This window comes from Bidens hawaiensis, unplaced genomic scaffold, assembly GCF_021521415.1.
Source record: "Bidens hawaiensis isolate Kalapana, Puna unplaced genomic scaffold, B.hawaiensis_p1.1 tig00072855_1, whole genome shotgun sequence".
NCBI classification, from domain to species: Eukaryota; Viridiplantae; Streptophyta; class Magnoliopsida; order Asterales; family Asteraceae; genus Bidens; species Bidens hawaiensis.
The window spans coordinates 48,140-55,092 of record NW_027502696.1 but is presented as its reverse complement, the minus strand read 5'-3'; positions in this window follow the sequence as shown (position 1 = coordinate 55,092).

The following is a 6,953-nucleotide window of genomic DNA, read 5'->3' as shown; positions in this document are numbered from 1 at the left end:
GAACTTCTCTAAGCCAAAACTCACACTTGGAAAACTTCGCATACAACTTTTCTTTCCTCAACAATTCCAAAATCAATCTCAGGTGTTGCTCATGCTCGGCCTTGGTCCGAGAGTAAATCAGAATATCATCTATAAACACAATCACAAACTTGTCCAAGTATGATTTGCACACGCGGTTCGTCAGATCCATGAATACAGCCGGCGCATTAGTTAGCCCGAAAGGCATCACTAAGAACTCATAATGGCCGTATCTAGTTCGGAAGGCTGTTTTCGGCACATCTTCCTCATGGACCCTAAGTTGGTGGTATCCTGACCGTAGATCTATCTTCGAATAATAACTGGATCCCTGTAACTGGTCAAATAAGTCGTCAATCCTCGGTAAGGGGTACCGATTATTGACTGTCAGCTTGTTCAGCTCCCTATAGTCAATACACATCCGGAAGGAACCATCCTTCTTCTTTACAAACAGTACTGGAGCTCCCCAAGGTGAAAAGCTTGGGCGTATGAAACCCTTATCCAATAGTTCCTGTAACTGATTGGATAGCTCTTGCATCTCAGATGGAGCAAGGCGCTCGAGCTACTGGCGCAGCTCCTGGGACTAAATCAATACGAAATTCGACTTGTCGCGGCGGCGGTAATCCAGGCAAATCTTCAGGAAAAACTTCTGGAAATTCGCGCACTACTGGTAAGTCTTCAATTCTTCGCTCATCTCCTTTCTTCTCTACTACATGCGCCAGGAAGGCGTAGCACCCTTTCCTTAGGCACTTGCGCGCCTTTAGGCACGAAATCAGTTTCGTCGCAACTCCCCTTCTTTCCCCTTGAATTACCAAGGTTTCTCCGTTCAACAGTGGGACCCGAACCTGCTTCTCATGGCAAATAACCTCCGCGTGGTTCTCGACTAACCAATCCATACCTACCACAATGTCAAAACTTCCCAAGTCTATTGGCAACAAGTTAATATTGAACCCGTGACCTCCCATGACTATTACACATTGTTCAGTTCTTTCGTTCGCGCATATCTGCCTACCATTGGCTAGTTCTATAGTATAAGGTGTGTCTAGCCTACTGGTTGCTAAGCCTAGGTAGTCTTTAAACTCAGCGGATATAAAACTTAGGTCAGCGCCAGTATCAAATAAGACAGATGCAAAATGGCCGTTAAGCAAAAACGTACCGGTTACCACATTCGGCTCTTCTTTAGCTTCGCCCGCGCCGATCACAAAAGCTCTCCCGCGAGCTTGGTTTCCCCTTTGCGGGCAATCCCGACTGAAATGCCCTGGCTTTCCGCATGTGTAGCAGTTGTCACTGGCTCCAGCTTCCTAAACACGGCAATTCACCGTCTTGTGCCCTGGCCTGTTACATTTGGCGCACATGACGCTCGCGCATTCACCCTCGTGTGAAACTTGCATTTGTTGCACCATGGGTAAGGCCCGCTGTATCCTTTCCTTGATGGCTCCGCGGCTTGGATCGCGTAAACCCTTGCGCTCTCCTGCTTCTTGAACGGTGGCTGCTTGGAGTCGGACCCTCGGTGGTGAGAGTTCCATTTCCTCTTGGAGTCAGAGGTTCGCTGTTCGTTTCCGCGCGTAGTCAACATACCCGCACGGACCGTATCCCTTGTAAGGGTGATGGCCCGCGCTACCACCTCATCAAAGGTTGGAGGCGCTGCGGCGTTGAGCGGAACCCTAACAACAGGAGGTAACCCAAAGATATACCTCTCGATCTTCTTTTCCTCCGTGTTTGCCATGTCTGGCACCAACTAGCAAAGCTCGTTGAACCGGTTGTTGTAGGCGTCGATATCCGTTCCTACCATGGTGTGGTTCCAGAATTCCTGTTGCAGACTCTGAATTTCTGCGCGAGAGCAGAACTTTCTCATCAACATTTCCTTCAGTTCCTCCCAGGTCTTGTGAAGAGCAACTTCTCGCCCCATAGTCTTCACTTGAAGCTTCCACCAAGACGAAGCTGCTTCTTGGAACATGCAGGTCGCGTAAAGGACCTTCTGGTTCTCACTACATCCGCTAATGGAGAGAACTGTCTCCATCTTGTCAATCCAGTTGTAGAGCCCAATGGCCCCTTCGGTACCCTTGAATGGCCAAGGCTTACAGGCCATGAATGTCTTATAGGAGCATCCTTTGTCCAAGGCTCCTGATTCGGGTTCTGGGGTCTCGTTCTGACGACCCTGACTTGATTCGGCCATGCTGGCCTCATGTGTTGCGATCGCTTGCGCGATTATTTCCGCGAGTTCCTCGGGTGTCATGGTAATTCCCTTGGCTCTGGTTGGAGGCATTCTCGTTCTTAAAAAGAGAAAATATAACAAACTTAGCGCATGTACTCTGAGCACGTAATGTTCTTATTTTTATTCACTAGATACTGTGTGACCCGTGTTCCTAAGTGTGTGTATAGTTTCTTTTGAAAATATTTTCTTTGAAAAATATTTCATGCGATTCCCCAACGGTTATAGTCTAGGTTAAAACTTCTTTTCCTAATTCGCTATAACCAGTGCTCTGATACCAATCTGTCACACCCGGCCCTGAACGGCGGAAACAGCCGGGCGCGCGCGAGTGGGGATTGATAATTAAGCACGGGCCATTACAAACATTCAAAGTAAGATTTTCATTGCGCATGAAATGTTTAATACAAATACATTACATTGTTTAAAAATTACATAAAAACATCCAAGTATAAAACTGTTGAAGATTTCCACGCTATATCCCCTTGCGCGGCGGGAACAACCACGCGCATCGAAGGGATAGAACTAAAATCTTCCAAAAAGCTAGTTTTAGATGTTCAGCGTGAGGTGCTCTAAGTGTGACTCCATGCGCTACCTAGTTATCTCCTGAAAGACACGTAAAACATTTGAATCAGTATAAACTGAGTGAGTTCACAAGTTTTAGTAACTTGATAAATCGTATTGCATCATAGTCTTGATAAAAATCATTCTAAAACATAATTCTGATAGCATCATTGAAACACATGCTTAGTAAAACATAGTTCTGATAACATATTCTGATAAAACCGTTCCGCGGGCTACGCGCGAACATTTCTGGGAACTGTGCTCGTCTGTGTAAGTGGCGCTGCCACTACGAGCGAAATAAGTAATACCGTCCCGCGGGTTACGCGCGGACACTTCTGAAAAACCGTGCTCGTCTGTGTAAGTGGCGCTGCCACTACGAGCGAATAATACCGTCCCGCGGGTTACGCGCGGACGTTGTGCCGGAAAACAAGGCGCTCGTCTGCGTAAGAGGAGCGACCTCTACGAGCGGGCTCAATCCCATAGTACTGCCCCGTGACATGCTAGGCACTCGTCTGTGTAAGAGGTGCGACCCCTACGAGTGGGTGGATCAAACCAGCAGTCCCTACCCTTAGAGTTCCAATGGTAAAGTGATCACTTACTCGTATCGCACTCTCATCGAAAACCATAGATAACCGTTTGCATTGCTCGTAAATATACCATAATGAAACATTATTTAAACACATAATTGCTTGCATTGCTTGTAAGAGTATCATGATAAAGCATAATTTAAGTACGTGTCCCTCGCCCCGAAAACAGTTTAAAAATAGTGAAAACAGTGAAAATAGGGGCTGTGAGACTCACCTGTGGTTCTTGTTAAGGGATTAATCGAGATTCGGGTTTTCTTGGTGTTAGCCTCGGAATTGAAGGTCTAGAATACGATTAAATAACAAGTATATATATTAAGATCAAGAAATAGGAGAATATAAGGGTTGGAAAGTAGATCTCAAGGTTATAATCTCGGCTTACCTAGTAACAGGATCGGAAATGAAAACAACGGATGCTTGGGGGATGATTAGTGCAAGCTTGCAGTTCTTAAGAGAGAAGTTTGAAGTGTGTTTGGGTGATAATTTGGGTTACATATTTATAGGCAAGATTTAGGGAACACAATCCCTTGCTTTAGGGGATTGTAATCTTTTCATATCTAGGTGTAATGATGTTAAAGTATGGAAATTATTATTATTTATTTAAGAGTGGAGGTGATTGGTTCTAGGGAGTGGATAAAAGATTCTGATTTGATTTGGACAGGACATGCAGGTCTGTGGTTGGTGGGAGTAGGGTGGCTGACAGTTGACTTTTCATGTTACAGTGTGCTTTTCCAGGTGCTTTTGTCAGTTGTACAGTAAAAGTGGAAATCTCTGAAACACGCTACTGTTTCCTTTTGGGCGGGAATAATCCTCCTTAAATCTGGAGATTAGGCTAAGTGTTCTGCGTGTATAACTTTGTGCGCATAGCTTTCTGCGTGAAGGACATTTCTTTGCTGCGGGTAGGTGCGTAACCTTCTCGCAGTCAGGGACAATGAGTTTCATTTGTAGATTCTCCAGGTGGTCTTGGTATTTCAACATAGTGATCAGTCATGTTGAAGTCAATTCCATCTTGGAGCTTCAGACAAACTAGCTCTCAATGTTCCCGCCATGCGGGGAGGTTAGTTCCCTTTCCGCATGCGCATAAACGTTTTGGGATGCACCCGCCTTAGCATCATGCGGGACGGTCAACCCATTTAGACAATATAAAGTTATGGAAACATAAAACCAAAACACTCGCGCATGGCGCATATAACATATGCCCACGCTGGTTCTTAACATGGCGCGCTCGCGCAGGTCGCACATAACAAATGCACGCGCTGATTCTAATATGGCGCGCTCGCGCAGGGCGCACATAACAAATGCCCGCGCTGACTCTAACATAGCGCGCTCGCGCAAGGCGCACATAACATAATTACCTAATAATTAGGTTGATTACTTGGTTTAAGGGGTTGGGAAATTACCGGGTGTCACAGTTACGGGATACCCACAAAATTCTAGCTTTGAATAAATTCGGTATAAAGCAGAGGTGTAATCATTTACCCTCTTAAAATCTTGGAACCTAAGACTGTTCCATTCATCTCTAGAAGTAGGAAGTAAAACTTCCTTTAGATGACCGAATCTGCTTTTCAAATCTTCCCATATCATATATGGGTTATCATAATTAAAATACTCATGCTGTAGTAATTCATCAATATGTTTATGGATGAAAATATCAGCTCTTGCTTTATCCTGGTCAGAGCAATCATTGTGTTCTTGGATTGTGTCTAACACATCCATAGATTTTAAATGTCTTTTAACATTTGCTGTCCAAGACATATAATTTTCTTCAGAAATGTTGAGTGCAGGGAATTCGAGTTTTGCTATATTTGACATTTTGTTGCTAAACATAATAGAGCAAATAATAAGATAAATATTAGAATCCATATATATCAATCAACAATGAGATACAATACATTGGTAGAGCTATAAACATATAAAAGAAAAAGAAAATGCCGAAATCTTCAGATGGGAGACTAAAAATTAGAATGAGAAGTAGTATAAGCATTATAGTGACCAACATTAAAACCGGGTGAATCATTTTGAGAATTTTATCTTGGATAAATTTAATAAGAAGAATGTTTGTTGTAAATGAAATGGGGTTAATGATTGGTTATTTATAGTGAAAATGTATAACCTTTTACAACGGTTATATTACCGTTTATAACGGTAACATTACCGTTTGTGTGTGTGTATATATATAATATATAATATTAATTATTTTAAAGTAAGATAATAAATAAGATATTAAATACAGTTTATTTTATAAAATATATATAATTAGTATGCATAATAATAAGAATAGAATTGTTAGTGTAAATAAATCTAACTTCTAAAATAGTTATCAAATTTTAATAACAATGTTTATACACATTATTGCTATTACTCAGTATATTAGTTAGTATATGTATATGCATAGATATATATCTAATGTACATAATTAAAGAAGTGTTTATGATGCTTATGTAGATACCTTTGTGTCTATTACCTTTCTTGGTTAGGATATAAGCGGCTCGTGCTGATAACGTGTTATAATATTAGCCTTAATTACAACAATATTATTGAAGTAATATTTGAACAAAGAAACAAGAGGATAAAAGGAAAAGATGAGAATGTGTACTGGGGATCATATTTCATTTACATTGTAGTATTATTTATACTATGTAAATGTGAAATTGCCGACAAACTCAAATTATTATATCTTTACTTGGAGTGTTCATGTGACCATAATTTAGACAATTGTGAAAAAGGTGTCATACAACTTGCGCAATTCGTCGGTTGATTCATAACAGAATTAATTTTTTCGAGATGTTTAGTCTTAAAGTAATTATTTTAGGTGCAGAGTGAAAGATATATATTTAAAATTTGTAGTTATTTATTTTCTATTTCAATCAATATAGATTGATATACAAACTTTTAGTTTTTTTTCTTACTGAATTTAGTTTATTTCTTTATTATTTATTCATTTTTGTAATAGATGATAATTTATTTGAGTATTTTTTATAGAACAACAGGCTACATAACATATCATGTGACCAGCCCCACACTGAAAAATTTATTGTATTTATAATGATGCTTTACGTTTTTTGTTATGTAATATTTTGTTTGATTATCGTTTTCTTTTATATGATCCGAATTTTTTTTTTCAGTTACTAATAGTTAACAAGTACGACTCAAAAATTTCCTGACCCTTGTAAGAAAATTTTCTGGATCCGTCACTAACTCGTACTAGGGCCAAAGATGTTTGTACAGGTGGAGTTAAAACATGTGAGGTGTCAACCGGCCACTCCTGTTTCACTGAAACCTGACGCCATCCTTCTCGCATGCATTACTCCAGCTCTAGCTTTCATTTCAACCACCCTTATTATCTATATATATATATATATCTCAAATTCTCTCCGGTATATAGATAGACATGGTTCGTCGCCATCTTCTCTACACCTCTACAAACACCGGAGAATATTCTCAAACCACAAAATGATCAACACTTGTTTTGTTTTTTTGGTTTTGTGTAACTTAGATGCTAATCTTGGGTTATGAAGAATGTAAATATTTTATTTTGGTTTGGGAGGTAAATATAATGAATAAATGTTAATACTGAGATT